Source organism: Triturus cristatus, chromosome 9 (assembly GCF_964204655.1).
Source record: "Triturus cristatus chromosome 9, aTriCri1.1, whole genome shotgun sequence".
NCBI classification, from domain to species: domain Eukaryota; kingdom Metazoa; phylum Chordata; class Amphibia; order Caudata; family Salamandridae; genus Triturus; species Triturus cristatus.
The window spans coordinates 150796075-150815814 of NC_140592.1; the positions used below are offsets into that span (position 1 = coordinate 150796075).

Consider the following 19740-nt stretch of genomic DNA (forward strand, 5'->3'; position numbering starts at 1 on the left):
AATAGGGACCCTTGCTTCTAGTCAGGGTACAGGGACACACACGGTAGATAACCCCTGCTCACCCTCTAGGTAGCTTGGCTCGAGCAGACAGGCTTATCCCCAAGGCAATGTGTAAGGTATTTGCACGTAGACACCACAATGATCCCCCCTCCGCACACCACAAACGTAGACCACACAGGTGAGTTATATCAAAAATAATATATCTTTATCTAGTTTCCGCAGTTGAAATCAAGCATCACAGGTTTACACAATATTCGCTTTCTTGGTTGGTCGGGATCGTAAGATGATAGTCTCTAGTCTCTGGAGTGATTCGATACTCACTGAGAATGAATCACTTTGTAGGCTCTCGATGTTTTAGGCAGCTACGTTGCTCCGGCAGTGTCGCTGCGCTCGTTGTACAAGCGCTCCTCGGGCTGTTCGGTGCAAGGATTCCACAACTCCCTCGACGAGCCCCCAGTGATGATGTCGACGTCACTAGAGTCAGCCACTCACAGCGCGGCTTCGTAGAGCAGGGAAATACGACTCTCGATCTGCTTCAGGCCTCCGGGTCGCCGCGAGGCACTTGCCGATGAGCACGTCGATCTTCTTGATGCGGCAACCGGTGTCGGGCCCGGCTCGGTGCGGTACTCTCCCGCAAGACAGAGAGCAGCCAGCCCACCTCACAGGCAGATGTTGAGAAGCTTGGTAGAACAGTCCACGGTCCCTGCGGCACACAGCAGCGCAGGTGGGACACAGCAGAGTCTTGAGTTCTTGGCAACCTTTCTATCCCTGGGTTGCGAAACAGGAGGCCAGCTCTTCTCAGGCCCTTGGAGATTCAGTTGAAGACACAGCACACAGCAAAGTCTTGTTTGGTCAAGTGGATAGGGTCAGCACACAGCAGGACCCCTTCTTCTCCTTAGCTTCAGTTGTACGCCAGAACAGGTCAGCCTTTAGAGCACACAGCACGGCAATCTTCCTTTAGTTCTTCAGCGGTCCGTCTTTCAGCAGAGGTTCCTCTCGATGGTCGAATCTGAAAATCTGTTGTCAGGGGTCTTGTACTTATACCCCTAGAAGTCTTTGAAGTCTTTGTGCAAGTGGGTCCTGAGCCCGGTCTGATCCAGTTCTGGGTGTTGCTGGAGCACTTTGTTTTCCTGGCTTCTACATTCTTTTCAGAGCGAGGGGCAAGGTCGTCAGCCGCCCAGCAGGAGGTGGAGCCAGCAGAGTGGCAGGCAGGCACAGCCCTATTCAATCCCAGGTGCTATCTCCTCCCTCCACTCTCCTTGCGATTGTCACCATTCAGCAGAGGGCTGACTCAGCCAACCTCCCGGGGGATCCCCAGCCCCTGTCACTCTCAAACCAGACAGTCAATCCACAAGCGCGCCCAGGCACACAGAAGGGTCAAACAAGAGAACAGCTACTCTCTAAAAAGTACTGTTCTCCAACTCAGGATTTAAAAACAATCTCTCCTAAAAGATGTGTTATTAAATGCTGAGCTCAGGGATATCAAACACTCATGTCTTATCTTGTTCGTATGAGAAGATAGGCGGATAGCCATTGGCACCCGCCTCCCTCATGTTAGCCTATGGAACAAGATAACCTTGCAGTAGTGAACACACAAAATGGCCGGTGTTCACTACCAGAACATGTTACCTGCACTAGTACATGCTCTACCTTCTACATACACTGCACCCTGCCCAGGGGGGTACCTTGGGCCTTCCATAGGGATGACTGATGTGTACGAAAAGGGAAGGGTTAGGCCCGGTCAGTGTGGACACTGGCCAGGAGGACATGGCAGTCCGGGGACTGCATGTTTCAATGGGGTAACCCGATAGACCACTGGACTCGGGTGTATAGATTGGTATATGAAAAAACAGTCACAGTGGAGCAGTTTATCTTAATAAAAACACAAGTATGTGAGTATACACTTAAATCGAGTTATGACAACACCTTATTGAGATACACAAATGACCTCATTTAATCATATTCAGCATAGAAAAGGGTCAACATTTCAACCTATTAAATAGACAAATGCATGTCACAATCATCATTTTCAATTACTACGGGTGTAAGTGAAGTGAAAAGTGCAACATAAATCGGGATAAGTGCAGACAAAGTGAAGGGGAAGGTCGTGTGTTTTAGAACATCCAAAATGAATTTGAAGACCTAACCTGCCACTCGAATGGCAATAACACAAATGCAATAACATTAGCAAGAAAAGCAGTTGTACAATCACTGTCAGTCTTGTGTATTAAACAAAGGGAAAAGTCGTCGACGTTTCGACCCCTAATCGAGCCAGCAATTAGGAAATCTTGGAAGCGGGGTCTTCTTCAGGACCAGCGGGGGGTAGGGAAGAAGGACTTACACCTAGAGATAATGAGTAGTATTAATACGGTGTGTCTCTAGGATCATTAATTGTCATGAGGTAGAAATAAGATGATATTTACCAGCAACAGCAAGGAAAACTCATGCTGGATTATTTGTGGAGTGGGCCCGAACGGCTCCTAAAACAAAACAAAAACAAAAAGACGGAACAAGGGGAGATTGTACATCTGTATGAGGTCTCAATTGGGGCCTGTTGGCCAAAGCAAGATGGTGTATTACTCACCATTCAATGTTGAACAACCGGTGCTATTGATGGCAATATTCTTGTCGGTATGTGATGAATCACAGTGGGCAGTGGTTCAAAAGTAACCAACGCTGGGGGGGTAAAGAAATTGAATTTCAAATCACCACTTAGTTTGAAGATGTACCAAAACCAAATAAGGTACAAACATCAAAGGACCCACACAAGTGACGGGAAAACTATGGGGGCAAATGTATCTAAAAATGTCTAAAAAGGGAGTCACCGTGAGGGGACATCAAGGGTAACTATGGGCAGCGCTGCGGGGTTTGGAGGATATGAATCCGCTAAATTTAAGAAGAACATCCAGCGTGTTATGGACTTAACACGTAACAAGCCCCAACCTCTGAAAGCCCGGACAATAAGTATGAGGCAGGCGAAGATGAGAGATTAAGCTCGCAGCGTTTCACAAAATCAAAACTTGAAAAAATATATAAAACCGCCTAACGGCTCTAAAGCATGGAAACTAATTACATATGGTTCTTATTATAACTCAACCCAACTACGATGTGGCCAACAACGGAAGAATAGCAAATGGAGAGGTGAAGAGGGGCAGCTTTTAATCTCTTAGTGGAGCAAAAAGAAAGTGAGAAGCGCGGTGAATTGCAATCTCTTGGAAGACGCGCGCTTGCTCCGCGGCATGACATACCTCCCAGGTAGCGTCGACAACATCTGACAGCTAACCCTGGGAAGTGTCAGGTCGCTCATTAAGTAACTGACGAAAACAAGTACGTCAGCAAGAGGCACGTGACGAGCCCATTGGACCGGGGCAGGGGGTGTGTCTGTAACAACGCAGCTGAAAGCTCAGATGCTGCAAAACTGAAAGTGTTAACCCGTGATCGACAGACAGCGTTCAAAGGCGCGCGAAGGGCACTTAAATGTGTCAATTGAAACTGCTGTGTTACAGCTTACACTCTAAGTTTCTTGTTTACAACATTGAAGCATAATATTTTCAGCGTTGTGCGTTAATGCAAAAAATAGGTAAAGCCACTTAGTCAAATGTACGTCAGCTTGGAAACCATGAACATGAAAAACAAATCATAGAGCAGCATATAAAATAGAGGCAAGCATTAACGTATCCTATTTAAAATGTATGCAACGAGGTAGTGACCTGACTGCAAAAGCAGCTTACATTCTGAAGCAGAGATAAATCGCCCTCAACAAGATAACAATATATGTCTAGATAGAGTGTAGTTCAGATTTTGAAAGGGAATCAAGGCAATAGTAGGTTCCAGGGGCGGAAAAAATGTGTCATGCAGCAAATGATTATGGATGGTCAAGATTACCCCATATTTTAGGCTAGGTGTTATTCAACAGGGATAATTGTGCATATGTAGCGTCAAGTTCGTTAAGGCCATTGAGGACAGAGTCAAACCTGTCCATCCATTTACATTCACGAGTGTTGAGGATTGCTCCCAGGTCGCCTCCCCTGATACCCAGAGTGATGGCCTCCAGAACGAGCCATTTCATCGATTCAGGGGGGTGATTAAATGCTGAAAAATGTTCAACCATGGGGGCCCCCGTGGTATTGCATCTTATTCTGCTACAGTGTTGTAGGATACGGCATTTAATCCTCTGAGTGGTCTGACCCACATATATCTTATTGCAGGGACAGACAATGGCGTAAATCACATTCTTAGTGTTACAATTTGTCAATGTTTTTAGGGGCACCGTGCAATTGTTCAATTGAAACACTTTAGTTTCAATAGTGAGACCACAGGCTTTACATTGTCCACATTTGACATGGCCTACTGGTGCCGGTAGTTGCCACATTGATTCGATTGTTGGCTTAGGCGGTGTGTCCAAAAAGGATTTTACTACTTGATCACGGACATTTCTACCTTTCTTAAAAGAGTGCATGGGTGGTTCGGGAAGATGTAGTTCCGATGATACCAAATGCCAGTGTTTGTTAATGATATGCCGAATTTCGTTACTCCTGGTGTTGAAGGTGGTAACGCATATTAGCCTGTTGGGGTCCTCGGTACGATTCTTTGGAGTTAAAAGCGTGTCCCTATGGTTGAACCACGCTCTCTTGCGAGCTCTCTTAACCAACCGTCTGGGGTAGCCACGTTCAATCAGTCTGGCAATCAAATCATCAGATTCATTGAAGAAATCCTCCTTCCGTGTACAATTTCTCCTGATCCTTAGGAACTGGCCAAAGGGTAGATTATCACGCAGGCCTCTTGGGTGGTGACTCCCATATCTGAGTAGCGTGTTTCTCTCAGTAGGTTTACGGTAAAGAGTCGTATATAGGCACTCATCCGCGGTTTTGATAGAAATGTCCAGAAAGTCAATGGTGGACTTGTCTTTGTGAATTGTGAACTGGATGTCGCCTGTTCTCTCATTGAGCCATTTGAAAAAATTGTTGAGTTCTGAATCACTGCCTGTCCAAATCATGAGGACATCATCGATGTACCGCTTCCAGTACGCAACTTGCCTCTTAAATGGATTAGTAATGTTGTTCACAAAGGTCTGCTCAAAATCGTCCATGTACAGGATCGCCAGGTCCGGTGCAAAGCTGGCCCCCATCGCAACACCTTTAGTCTGCATAAAATACTCATTCTGGAAGAGGAAAAAGTTTTGTGTCATCGCTATAGTGAGCAACTGAATTATGAACTCGGATGGAACATGTGTGGGTTGTGTTCTTGTGTCCAAATATTTTGACATCACATCTAGAGCATGTTGTTGTGGTATGCTGGTATATAGTGACACAATATCCAGCGTGACAAGAATCTGGGTATCTGGATTGAAAGACATACCATCAATTAAATTGATGACCTGCATTGTGTCTCGTACATATGACCTGGTTTGTTCAGCCAAAGGTTTTAGAAAGAAGTCCACGTATTTACACAATGGTTCAAGGATAGACCCACATCCAGACACTATGGGGCGCCCAGGCGGTCGTTGTTGATTCTTATGAACTTTCGGTAAGGTGTAAATCGTTGGAACGCGTGGATGAGTCTGGTTCAAGTAGGCAAATTCCAAATTCGAAAGGAAACCTTGGGCAAGGCCATCTTGAGTTGTCCGCAAAATCATGCTGCTGATTTTCTTGGAAGGATTGGAATTTAATCTGGTGTAACTGACACCGTCATTCAGTTGAGAGTAAATCTCGTCCTTGTAATCCTCCACATTCTGAAGCACAATGGCACCACCCTTATCCGCAGGTTTGATGACAATGGAGCGATTGTTTTTTAAGTCATCAAGGGCTTTCCTTTCACCACTAGTAACGTTATGAGTTACATATTTCTTGATGGAACACGTGTTGAGGGCCTCCTTGAGCACAATACTCTCATAAGTTAACAGGTGATGTGAAACCATTTGTGAGGTTGGAGTAAAGGAGGATGGAGTCCGGAGTCCAGTGCAAGATGTCGTAGATTGACTTGGGGACTGACGGAAAAAATAGCGTAACCTCATCTTACGAAAAAAACGGTGTAATTCAGTTTGTAGATTGAATTTATTAGGGTATGCGGTAGGGACGTACGATAGCCCTTTACTGAGAACCTTATGTTCATCATTAGTTGTTTCTGGGCAGGGGTCATTCCTTGGGGTAGGCCTCGGCCCCATCCTTGTTGTAGGTGGCCGCGTCCCCGGCCTCTGTTCCAGTTCCAGGAATACGAACTGGAACTGGAACAGAGGCCGGGGACGCGGCCACCTACAACAAGGATGGGGCCGAGGCCTACCCCAAGGAATGACCCCTGCCCAGAAACAAGTACATTTCCCCCAGGAACAGCATGGGGAAATTCAAACGAGACGCCGAGTCTATCGAGTCTATCGCTGGTGAGCACCATCAAGGACCCTATTATGAACTTGTCCAACCATGTATTGACTAATGATGAACATAAGGTTCTCAGTAAAGGGCTATCGTACGTCCCTACCGCATACCCTAATAAATTCAATCTACAAACTGAATTACACCGTTTTTTTCGTAAGATGAGGTTACGCTATTTTTTCCGTCAGTCCCCAAGTCAATCTACGACATCTTGCACTGGACTCCGGACTCCATCCTCCTTTACTCCAACCTCACAAATGGTTTCACATCACCTGTTAACTTATGAGAGTATTGTGCTCAAGGAGGCCCTCAACACGTGTTCCATCAAGAAATATGTAACTCATAACGTTACTAGTGGTGAAAGGAAAGCCCTTGATGACTTAAAAAACAATCGCTCCATTGTCATCAAACCTGCGGATAAGGGTGGTGCCATTGTGCTTCAGAATGTGGAGGATTACAAGGACGAGATTTACTCTCAACTGAATGACGGTGTCAGTTACACCAGATTAAATTCCAATCCTTCCAAGAAAATCAGCAGCATGATTTTGCGGACAACTCAAGATGGCCTTGCCCAAGGTTTCCTTTCGAATTTGGAATTTGCCTACTTGAACCAGACTCATCCACGCGTTCCAACGATTTACACCTTACCGAAAGTTCATAAGAATCAACAACGACCGCCTGGGCGCCCCATAGTGTCTGGATGTGGGTCTATCCTTGAACCATTGTGTAAATACGTGGACTTCTTTCTAAAACCTTTGGCTGAACAAACCAGGTCATATGTACGAGACACAATGCAGGTCATCAATTTAATTGATGGTATGTCTTTCAATCCAGATACCCAGATTCTTGTCACGCTGGATATTGTGTCACTATATACCAGCATACCACAACAACATGCTCTAGATGTGATGTCAAAATATTTGGACACAAGAACACAACCCACACATGTTCCATCCGAGTTCATAATTCAGTTGCTCACTATAGCGATGACACAAAACTTTTTCCTCTTCCAGAATGAGTATTTTATGCAGACTAAAGGTGTTGCGATGGGGGCCAGCTTTGCACCGGACCTGGCGATCCTGTACATGGACGATTTTGAGCAGACCTTTGTGAACAACATTACTAATCCATTTAAGAGGCAAGTTGCGTACTGGAAGCGGTACATCGATGATGTCCTCATGATTTGGACAGGCAGTGATTCAGAACTCAACAATTTTTTCAAATGGCTCAATGAGAGAACAGGCGACATCCAGTTCACAATTCACAAAGACAAGTCCACCATTGACTTTCTGGACATTTCTATCAAAACCGCGGATGAGTGCCTATATACGACTCTTTACCGTAAACCTACTGAGAGAAACACGCTACTCAGATATGGGAGTCACCACCCAAGAGGCCTGCGTGATAATCTACCCTTTGGCCAGTTCCTAAGGATCAGGAGAAATTGTACACGGAAGGAGGATTTCTTCAATGAATCTGATGATTTGATTGCCAGACTGATTGAACGTGGCTACCCCAGACGGTTGGTTAAGAGAGCTCGCAAGAGAGCGTGGTTCAACCATAGGGACACGCTTTTAACTCCAAAGAATCGTACCGAGGACCCCAACAGGCTAATATGCGTTACCACCTTCAACACCAGGAGTAACGAAATTCGGCATATCATTAACAAACACTGGCATTTGGTATCATCGGAACTACATCTTCCCGAACCACCCATGCACTCTTTTAAGAAAGGTAGAAATGTCCGTGATCAAGTAGTAAAATCCTTTTTGGACACACCGCCTAAGCCAACAATCGAATCAATGTGGCAACTACCGGCACCAGTAGGCCATGTCAAATGTGGACAATGTAAAGCCTGTGGTCTCACTATTGAAACTAAAGTGTTTCAATTGAACAATTGCACGGTGCCCCTAAAAACATTGACAAATTGTAACACTAAGAATGTGATTTACGCCATTGTCTGTCCCTGCAATAAGATATATGTGGGTCAGACCACTCAGAGGATTAAATGCCGTATCCTACAACACTGTAGCAGAATAAGATGCAATACCACGGGGGCCCCCATGGTTGAACATTTTTCAGCATTTAATCACCCCCCTGAATCGATGAAATGGCTAGTTCTGGAGGCCATCACTCTGGGTATCAGGGGAGGCGACCTGGGAGCAATCCTCAACACTCGTGAATGTAAATGGATGGACAGGTTTGACTCTGTCCTCAATGGCCTTAACGAACTTGACGCTACGTATGCACAATTATCCCTGTTGAATAACACCTAGCCTAAAATATGGGGTAATCTTGACCATCCATAATCATTTGCTGCATGACACATTTTTTCCGCCCCTGGAACCTACTATTGCCTTGATTCCCTTTCAAAATCTGAACTACACTCTATCTAGACATATATTGTTATCTTGTTGAGGGCGATTTATCTCTGCTTCAGAATGTAAGCTGCTTTTGCAGTCAGGTCACTACCTCGTTGCATACATTTTAAATAGGATACGTTAATGCTTGCCTCTATTTTATATGCTGCTCTATGATTTGTTTTTCATGTTCATGGTTTCCAAGCTGACGTACATTTGACTAAGTGGCTTTACCTATTTTTTGCATTAACGCACAACGCTGAAAATATTATGCTTCAATGTTGTAAACAAGAAACTTAGAGTGTAAGCTGTAACACAGCAGTTTCAATTGACACATTTAAGTGCCCTTCGCGCGCCTTTGAACGCTGTCTGTCGATCACGGGTTAACACTTTCAGTTTTGCAGCATCTGAGCTTTCAGCTGCGTTGTTACAGACACACCCCCTGCCCCGGTCCAATGGGCTCGTCACGTGCCTCTTGCTGACGTACTTGTTTTCGTCAGTTACTTAATGAGCGACCTGACACTTCCCAGGGTTAGCTGTCAGATGTTGTCGACGCTACCTGGGAGGTATGTCATGCCGCGGAGCAAGCGCGCGTCTTCCAAGAGATTGCAATTCACCGCGCTTCTCACTTTCTTTTTGCTCCACTAAGAGATAAAAGCTGCCCCTCTTCACCTCTCCATTTGCTATTCTTCCGTTGTTGGCCACATCGTAGTTGGGTTGAGTTATAATAAGAACCATATGTAATTAGTTTCCATGCTTTAGAGCCGTTAGGCGGTTTTATATATTTTTTCAAGTTTTGATTTTGTGAAACGCTGCGAGCTTAATCTCTCATCTTCGCCTGCCTCATACTTATTGTCCGGGCTTTCAGAGGTTGGGGCTTGTTACGTGTTAAGTCCATAACACGCTGGATGTTCTTCTTAAATTTAGCGGATTCATATCCTCCAAACCCCGCAGCGCTGCCCATAGTTACCCTTGATGTCCCCTCACGGTGACTCCCTTTTTAGACATTTTTAGATACATTTGCCCCCATAGTTTTCCCGTCACTTGTGTGGGTCCTTTGATGTTTGTACCTTATTTGGTTTTGGTACATCTTCAAACTAAGTGGTGATTTGAAATTCAATTTCTTTACCCCCCCAGCGTTGGTTACTTTTGAACCACTGCCCACTGTGATTCATCACATACCGACAAGAATATTGCCATCAATAGCACCGGTTGTTCAACATTGAATGGTGAGTAATACACCATCTTGCTTTGGCCAACAGGCCCCAATTGAGACCTCATACAGATGTACAATCTCCCCTTGTTCCGTCTTTTTGTTTTTGTTTTGTTTTAGGAGCCGTTCGGGCCCACTCCACAAATAATCCAGCATGAGTTTTCCTTGCTGTTGCTGGTAAATATCATCTTATTTCTACCTCATGACAATTAATGATCCTAGAGACACACCGTATTAATACTACTCATTATCTCTAGGTGTAAGTCCTTCTTCCCTACCCCCCGCTGGTCCTGAAGAAGACCCCGCTTCCAAGATTTCCTAATTGCTGGCTCGATTAGGGGTCGAAACGTCGACGACTTTTCCCTTTGTTTAATACACAAGACTGACAGTGATTGTACAACTGCTTTTCTTGCTAATGTTATTGCATTTGTGTTATTGCCATTCGAGTGGCAGGTTAGGTCTTCAAATTCATTTTGGATGTTCTAAAACACACGACCTTCCCCTTCACTTTGTCTGCACTTATCCCGATTTATGTTGCACTTTTCACTTCACTTACACCCGTAGTAATTGAAAATGATGATTGTGACATGCATTTGTCTATTTAATAGGTTGAAATGTTGACCCTTTTCTATGCTGAATATGATTAAATGAGGTCATTTGTGTATCTCAATAAGGTGTTGTCATAACTCGATTTAAGTGTATACTCACATACTTGTGTTTTTATTAAGATAAACTGCTCCACTGTGACTGTTTTTTCATATACCAGTCCGGGGACTGCAGGCAGGCCTGCGGCGGCAGGCCTGAGACACTGTTTTAGGGCTACACAGGTGGGTGGCGCCATCAGCGCTGCAGACCCACTAGTAGCATCTGTCATCACCAGCCCTGGCACACACAGTGCACTTTACTAGGGACTTCATGGTGATACAGATATGCCAATCAGGTATATCCAATCAATACGATATTTTACACAGGGAGCACTTACACTCTGGCACTGATTAGCAGTGGCAGAGTGTCCAAAGCATCTGAACCAGCAAAACGAAATCCAGCACAGCATCAAAAATCCAGGTAGCAGAGGCAAAAGATAGGGGAAAAACCCACGCCAAGGATGTCAGGTCTAACAACCCCACCGAAAGGAAAATAGCCATCACTGGTGTAAACATATAAACACTGAAAAAACACCTTTGCAACCACAAACTAAGTGTCATTCAAAGAAAGGAAAAGATGAGTGAAAGAGACATTTTGATTTCTTCCTGAAGGGGCCAATACAATGTAACTTTGTTATTTAAGGTAGCATCAAGAAAGACTGGACTAACTTTATTCTGCTTGATTTGTTGTTGTTTAGGGATGTCACTAAAACATTGTCTCTTCTTCCTTCTGGTTTTTTAAGTTTTGTGGTCTTTGGTCTAAAGATGCAGTGTTTAGAAGCATGTTTTCGGTCTTATTTAGTTATTTTATAAACTGTAGAGAATCTGGAAATATCACAATCATATTTGATATTTTGGTTACATTTGGCTGGTTTCATGAGAATCTTTCCTAATTTGTACCATCACATTTACCCACAGACAGAAAATGGGTGAAATCCTTTGATACATCAGCCCCCTTTTCTAGTAAGTCATTGTTGATTGCAAATGAATTGCCAAACACCCCAAGCTTTAAACATTCAATGCAAGATGAAGGGACTGGTATATGTGAAAAAAATGTTCACACCAAGCATCTGAGATAGTGGTGAAAACATAACACCAGACGTTTGGTAAAAATGGAACGCAGTATCGCTTGGAATGCTGCTGCAAAAAGTTCCTACCAAGTTAAATAAAGATTGGAGTGATATTGTTTGTATTTTCACTCAGTAATTCAGCTAAGTAAGTCAAAAGTGTATGATGGTCTGTCAAAATCGATACTTAAGCTGAAGTGCTTCCCTGTAAGAGATCCTTGTCACTTTCTAGACGGTATGCTGAAAACATCTTTATAATCTTCACAGTTAATGAAGAATGCTATTGACTCTGTAGTCCATTCTGGTGCAGTAAAAATGTATTTGGACTTCATATACCTCATTAGTGCAGAAAGCAAACAATAATTAAAATTAAATTAAAATTCCATAAACACCGTAAAAACACTGTTTCTGTTGTTTTTAATGGCACGAAAATGTGTAACCACTGATAACCACTGTTTTTTAGGTATTGAAAAAACTGAAAAACCCCCACCAGAATTTACCAAAAATAGAAACTGAAAACAGGAAAGCCTAGGTATACCACTATACATGGTACTTGCTAGTAAATTAAATATGCCAGTTGTGTATACACCAATGTTACCATGTTTAGGGGAGAAGTGAATGCAATATAGCACTTGTCAGCAGTGATGAAGTGCTTAGAGTCCTAAGGCCAACAAAAAGAACCAGCAAAAAGAGGAGGTAAGCAGGCAAAAAGTTTGTGGGAAGACCACCTTAAGGCTGGCAGATCTAATAATATGGTATGGAATTATGTGTGTCTGTTTGAATATTGAAGTCATTCGGATCTCTTTTGTAAACCTCTGGTTTAGCAGGGCACAAGTAGGAGAGCAAGAATAGTTTCTGAAACACTGGAAGTTTATTGACTGCATTCCTGAGGCTGGAGAAAACCTTAATATATTGCAAAGTATACAACACAATACCGAAACTTTTTTGTCTAATCTATGAGAAGCGTTATTGCAGATGGATAATATGAGTGTAGAGTGCACTCAAACCGCATAATCTTGCACAAAAATATAAGAAGCCCCATGAGATAAATTAGCAATAAGAATTAACCTTGTGTGGGAATATCCCAAAAATTAGATGCACAGTGTTTGTCTGGAAGAGAGATGCTTACCAATGTAAAAAGGCCTGCTATGCGAGACACGTATGAGACGCTCACAGACAATAGGTATAATTAGATATGCAGAATGAGGTGTGAGGGCAAAGCTCATATATGAGGTGTTAGTGATGAACACCAGAAAGAGTGTTTGTGTGTGAAGCTCACAAATGAATACAATGGGTGGAAGGTCACCAATGAGTACCGCATGGGATGCATTAAAGCACAAAAACGTTGTTATATGGGAGGCTCACAAAAACTATAAAATGCTCAAAACTAGCAAATATGCCTCGTGCTAGGATTATTCGAGTCAAAATAGTGAGCATTTAATTGAAACAATGATTGAAGGTGTGGAGGCCTTGCTCAAGACTATGATGACTTATTTACAAGTGACATTTGGAGAGTTGAATATTAACAGTGCAGTAATCTTTGGGGAATAGTTATTGTTACCAAGAAAAAGGTTCAGATGGGCAGGATAACTTGGATATGGTTGATGATGCTCCAGAAGATGAGCCAGGGGTGTCCAACACCCATGACTTTGCTTCTGAACATGTCTGGGAGGAGTCTGAAGGCCCCTTACTGGAGGACTCTAGTCCCTCAGGGAATAGTTCTATTGACATAGAGGGATGCCCTAGAGGTAGGACCCCTTTATTCCTGCTGGGAGGGTACAAAGGGTTCAGGGGAGGTCCAGGTCCTCCTCAGTTCTACCTCTTCTGCCACTTCAATATGGACCTCCATCTCTAGCAAGAGGGAAGATTCTTTAGAAAGGAAATACCACCCGCTCAAACTTGAGAGAGCCAAGTTCAGAATCAAGAAGGAATAGGTTGCCCAAGATAAGGAAACCCTAGAAGTCCCGAGGGCTTGGAACAATTTGGGATTAGACTCCCATGGTGGCAGCACTAGTGAACCTAGATTTAGAGAACACTCCTTTGACACTGGGAATGTGAGCAGGATAGTCCCTCCTTACCAGGAGGGTGATGAAATTCATAAGTGGATTACTGCTTTAGAGAGGGCCAGTAAAGTTCAGAAGGTTCCTCTGGGGTAGTGGGCAGCTAACCTGTGGTTCTCCTTTGCTAACAAAGGTAGAGATAAACTCTTGACTGTAAAGGAAGAAGATGCAGACAATAACAAAGTGTGGAAGACTGCCCTCATAGATGGGTTTGGGTTAACCACTGAGCACTACAGAGTTAAGTTAAGGGTACACAGAAGGCACACACTCAAAACTGGGTAGATTTTGTAGGTAGTGCTATTAAGGCTCTGGAAAGCTGGCTTCAGGGAAGTAATGTGCATGATTATGAGGGATTGTACAATTTACTTGTCAGGGAGCACATCCTTAAAAACTGTCAAAATCAGCACCTGCACCAGTACCTGGTGGACTCGGATCCGACCTCTACCCAAGGTTTGGGAAAGAAGGCAGACGATTGGGTCTGTACCAGCATGAAACAAAAGTCTCATGGTGGTGGTGACCAGAAGAAGCAAGATGCTTCTAAGGCCCAAGAGAAAGGTGGGGATAAATCTAAAAGATAGAATGAGTCTTCTGAAGGTCCTCAAAAATCTTTCTCTTGGGGTAGGTCCCGTTCCTCTTCCTCCTCTAACAAGAAACCTTGGTGCTATTTGTGTAAGGAAAAAGGCCAAAGGGCAAAGGATGCTGATTGCTCTAACTCTAGCACCAATACTGCTACTACTACTCCTAAACCTCCTAGTGCCTCTGGTAATAGCACTGGTAGTAGTGCTCCCAAGAGTTTAGCTGGGTTAACCTTGGGCACTGAAGTTGGTTCTGTCCTAGTCAGTTAGTCTGTGATGGTGGCACTGAGCTTGCCATCCTTATTGTAAGTTCCACTAACTTGGGTAAATACTGACAACAGGTTCTCATCAATGGCCAGGACAGTTCATTAGTAGGAGATAAACCAATGTGTCAGTAATTGTTTTGCATAATAAATAGACTTATTTTCATAAACACGGTGTGGTTCTTTTTCATCTAATCTACACTGTTGAATAAATGTGGTCAAACAAGCTGCTTTACACTCCTTCAAGATACGCCTGAAGGCTGCTTTCCACAGCTACCACTTTGAGAGCTTTCTATGGTTATTATTAAAGACCACCATAAGGGTTGCCTGGATCAGTGCAAGGTGCATCTCTCCAGAGATTGTGCACCATATACTAAGCCAGCCTCCTACAACCACCAACACCAGTTCTCTATTTTACTTCTCCCACCAAGGCACAAGTTTAAAAAAAAGTAGTGGGTCACTAACCAAGTTAGGTAGTATGTAAGTGACATCACAGCATGTGACATCGCACGTGACCTCACAGGAAGTGATAGCCCAAAAAATGACATAAGATTCTATGACCTCACATACGTTAAGCAGGTCTATCATGAGTACATTTGAGCGCATTACAATATTTAACAAATTAAATTTTGCGTCAGAGCTGGGCCAAAAAAGTGATGCAACCCCGGCCCTCGATCTAGGCCTCAACTTATACATTTATTTGTTTAAAACTCTGCTAGAAAGAAATCGACAACAAGGAGAAACGTGGCAGTATATCTGTTCTGCTTAGTTGGTTGTAAAGTCTGCATTTTAAAAAATCTTATGGGGGTAAGGCACCTGCTGCAGAGATCTTCATGTACCCAGTAAATCTGAGGAAATAATGGTAAGATTACTCTGGAGGTTAATGCACTTGCTGCAGAGACAAGGATTTTGTCTAGTCCCAGTTTTGAATCAAACTAGCATAGAGGGTTAATATTTCTCCCACAAAGCACATCATGTCACACACAGATGGCAGATTTGTATTTTATGTAGATGTGTAAGTCGGTTACTACTTTTAAAACAGTGCTTGTGATTCATACATTGTAATCCTTCTAATATAGTACAGTGAACTATGAAGTAATGCACATGTGACTCCTACACCTTGTAACCCTCACTATCTTTTGTAACCCGTCCTGTAAGTTTATACACACATGATTTATTGTCAAAGTATAATGCGTATGAGTGATGTAAAGCGCTCTGACACCCTAGATGGGGTTGAGTAGGGCTATATAAGAAATAAGACAAAATAGTGGTATTTAAAATGTTATTTGTGTAAATATTAGAAAAGACCAACTCATCTAACACAACATGAGGCAAGATGTGTGCTTAGACTAAGAATGATGCTAATGTTTTCTCATGTTCCTGGATGAGGTTCAACTGCTTAAAATAAACATCTAATCAAAACATTAGCCTTTGAGTGGCTGAATTGTGTAGGCAGTGTAAAGCCGTCAAAAAAGGTTGGGACGGGTAGAGGCGGTTTCTTTATTGGAGCGTGGTGGCATCACCCCCCTGTTCGTATTGTTGGCACCCGGACAGTGAGCAAGCCCTAAATTAAAGACGGAATTCGTTTTCATAAAAAAAAAATTGCGTGCATGCACAGTGGCTCAAGCACAGTTTCATTTTAATGGTGCTGCGGACAAACGTGAGTGATGGGGACTGACTCGGAGATGTACAGGCTCCTTGGGTTGAAGTGCGCATGTGGGGTTGGACAGGTGCCCTGCTCCATCCAGTCCGACATGCGCACTCAAACACTTGCCAACCTAAACTATTGTAGGAGCCCTGGGGACTGCTACCCCAGCCCCCAAGTCGCCTAAGGAGCGCTGGCAGCGCCTGACCGAGCCAATCATTGCACTGCTATAATGCTGTTTCCTAACATAAACAGCAAGGGAGCAATGCAATGATTGGCTCAGGAGTCGGGGGTGGGTCTTGTGACCGAGCTAGTAATCAGAAGTTCCATGCTGCCTGGAGGGTAAATCACGAGACAATTCTCTCTGCGACGGACTGGGATCGGACGGTAAGTCACTCTTGTTTTGTGTCGTTGTCATGTGAGTACTTGGAAAGGGGAATCCACGAAGACACTATGTTATTTTTTCATTCTTCTATCTGTGTGCTCCCCTCTTGGTGGCGGTCAAATAAGCAAGATTATTAGAATACGAAAATAGCTGCTGGGGAACAAGAACACTGTGTAATGCTGCAGAAGAGGTGTGAGTGTGAAAAGCATCAACGTGAATAAATGCAATGGGGGCTTGGAGTTCGTATACACGTGTGAGCCAGCTGATGTGTGACCTGTAACTGGGCAATGCATGTACAAGGTATGTGGGTTTTAAGTGCACCCAGGGACTTTGGCATCTGAACACCATCAGGAAAGGCAGGCCCATCTCAAACCATAGCAGCACTAGGGTTCATTGGTGCACAAGACGTGTGCATGGATAACTGTGCCTGCACCCCACTGCTGTAACCCAGGACCGGAAATGTATACACAGAGAGCCCTACACCAGAGGGCAGGAAGTGAGGGGCCTCTCCACCTAGAGCCAATGAATTTGGAAAGTGGGTACGGCTACGAAAAAGGAAGGGAAAGTAAGCGAGCACGCTTGTATGTCTTTGTGTGGAAGAGGTGGCAGAGTGAGGAGGGAGAATGATTGAGAGGAAGAACTAGTGAAGGGGGAAACAGTATGCAGGGCATCAGAGAAAGATCTCAAGTCTGAGAGGAAGAGCGCGAGAGAGAGATGGGGGAGAGACTAGAGGGTGGGAGAGAGAGAGAGAGAGAGAGAGAGAGAGAGAGAGAGAGAGACTTGGGGATGGAAAGAAAGAGAGCGAGAGAAATTGTAGCGGGCAGGAGAGATATGGGGCAGAGCGAGAGTGCAAAGGGCACGAGAGGCAGCCAAAGAGAGATGGGGATAGAGACTGTGCCTGGTTAAATCACATCGGCTCTAGTCTTTTGACACAGTGTCCAGAAGCTGTCCTGAAGGATTGCTTTCCTCAATGATGTGTGTTGAAGAGGTCGAGCATGAATGCAGATCGAGATCTGCACTTTCTCCACTTGGTGTTTACAGAATCATATAGGCCCCTATGTTTTGCTAACGAGGTGATTAAACCAGGCTGAGGCTATTATCGCTTAAGGCATGATTTTCAAAGTGCTCCACTGTTTTCAAGGCGCTAGAATTGGGTCATGCAGCAACGAAGGAGAGCCACTGTCCAACGAGCACCACTGAAAGTGTGTACTGCACAGTGTGTATTCCCAATGCTTCCACACACACTTTTCTATAACCGGTCACAGCAGGTTTGGATTGGGATCAACAGTAGGCCTGGGCTAATGGGCCGGTCCAGCAAGAAACATAACACCTCTGCCTGGTTAGTAAAAGGGAGATAAGAACAGAGGGCCTTCTGCCTCGGGAAAAGCTGCTCAGGCACTCAGGCCAAGCTGATCAGGGCTGGGGAAGGGCAGGATGCAGACAACAATCAACACACTACCTCTTTCCCTTTGTCCCTCTAAGTGCAGGCTGCAGGGTGGAGTAGCAGGGAGAACGAGGTGTGAAAACATTCCTGGAGCTTTGCAGCACAACAAAAGGGAAGGTCACAGGTCACGTGCAGGGCAATTGGCACATCAAAGCACTAGTGACTAATAGAAGAGTGAGGCGAAATTATTTTGTCCCCTCGTCCTCCCCATCCTTGTCCCCCCCACTAGAAAATCTGGGGGGATCAATCCCCCGCGTCCCCCACACTTCCTACACCCATGGTGGTACCCCAGCAATTCAGAGCCTTCCTACTGGGTCTGGCTCGTGATGTGCCTTTGGCAGGACATTTGGGGCAGGAGACAACCTTTGAAAGGCTTTTCCTTTGGCCCCAAATGCGAAGGCCCTCTGATGCACATTGCAGGTTTTGCCAAACTTGCCAGGAAAGCGGCAAGAATAGAGGGATATGTAAGGCTCCACTCCCACCTTTCCCTGTCATGAGCACCCCTTTCCAGTGGGTGGGAATCAACTTTGTGGGGCCTCTGGGTTTGGCCCCAAGACAGCCCTAGGCAACAGGTACATCCTGGTCTTTGTGGACCATGTCACCCGGTACCCGGAGGCTATCCCTCTGTGGACATCCTTTGTAAAAGTTAATAACAAGCACTCACAAGCCACCTTTTCCATTTCTTATATCAGTTCACATGTTTACACCAACATCATTGATGAATTTTATTTTATACACTTTTTTTCTAAGTTATGACCGATATGTTCGGGTGTAGTTCTCCTTAAGTGGTTGAATCTTTTTTCGTGGGTCGCCAGGTCGAGTCTTTTTTCATACTCCATTACGGAGCGTGTATCTTTAACATTCCGGGAGGGCGTAGACACTATAGCGCCAGGAAAACTGCACGGTCCACGGTGAACTTTGTATCTACACAACAGGAGTACAAGGTAGTGTTTAAAAGTTCGACAGCGTTTTTTACGAGTTCGCTTGACATACAGGATACATGACCACGATGCTCGTTTCTTACAGATGGTAATTTTGATTTGGCTTTAAAGTCACAAAGTGTACAAGTCATCCTGTGTTGGGCCATCTTATCAGTTGTGTTAGTATTTAACTGGGTAATCTTGGATACATTGCTACATCAGAGAAATCTGCTCATCTAATCAGATGGGTCTTCTTTTACAGTGGTTGTGTAAGCGTTTAGTATTTGGTCGGTTGGGTGGCATCAGAGTTAATATCATGCAAGAACTGACGGTGCGTTTTAGGATCGGTACCAATCCTTTTAATAGTTCACATGGTTATAGTTCTTTTTTCTTCTCAAGCATGAGTTGTCTAAACCAGTGGTATTAAGGTCTTTCCTTTTTTGTTCACGTATGTGCACGGTCAGATGTTTGGTGTCTTTTTCCTTTTTATTTACCCCGGCTTTTCTCATTTGTCTTGAGTTTAGGTACATGCACGTTCTTAAAGTAAAGAGTGCTAACCCATTCTCAATCATTCGCACATTGATCTAGAGATGGATATAATTTATGTATTGGATGTGCTGTTCGTGGTATGCTAACATAGATGTTATGTCATTTTTACAGTACCCCTGAAGAAGGGTTTCCAGCCCGAAATGCATTGAGAATCGACACATAAACTTATCTCCAATAACGTTAAATCATTGAAATTGAACAATGTGATGTAACGTTATTAATACTCCAATGAGCAAGATGAATATGT

At 44.1% G+C, this 19740-nt stretch overlaps 2 long non-coding RNA genes across 2 annotated transcripts; one reads left to right on the forward strand and one right to left on the reverse strand.

The window, feature by feature from the left end:
* Positions 1–1924: 1924 nt before the first annotated feature.
* On the reverse strand, positions 1925–2678 carry LOC146797552 (uncharacterized). The gene is made up of 3 exons (XR_014969006.1): positions 2585–2678; positions 2424–2480; positions 1925–2343 (listed from the first exon to the last, which is right to left on the reverse strand). It is a non-coding gene; the product is annotated as an uncharacterized LOC146797552 (long non-coding RNA).
* A 7185-nt stretch (positions 2679–9863) lies between these two features.
* On the forward strand, positions 9864–10608 carry LOC146797553 (uncharacterized). The gene is made up of 3 exons (XR_014969007.1): positions 9864–9957; positions 10062–10118; positions 10199–10608. It is a non-coding gene; the product is annotated as an uncharacterized LOC146797553 (long non-coding RNA).
* The last annotated feature ends 9132 nt before the right edge of the window (positions 10609–19740 follow it).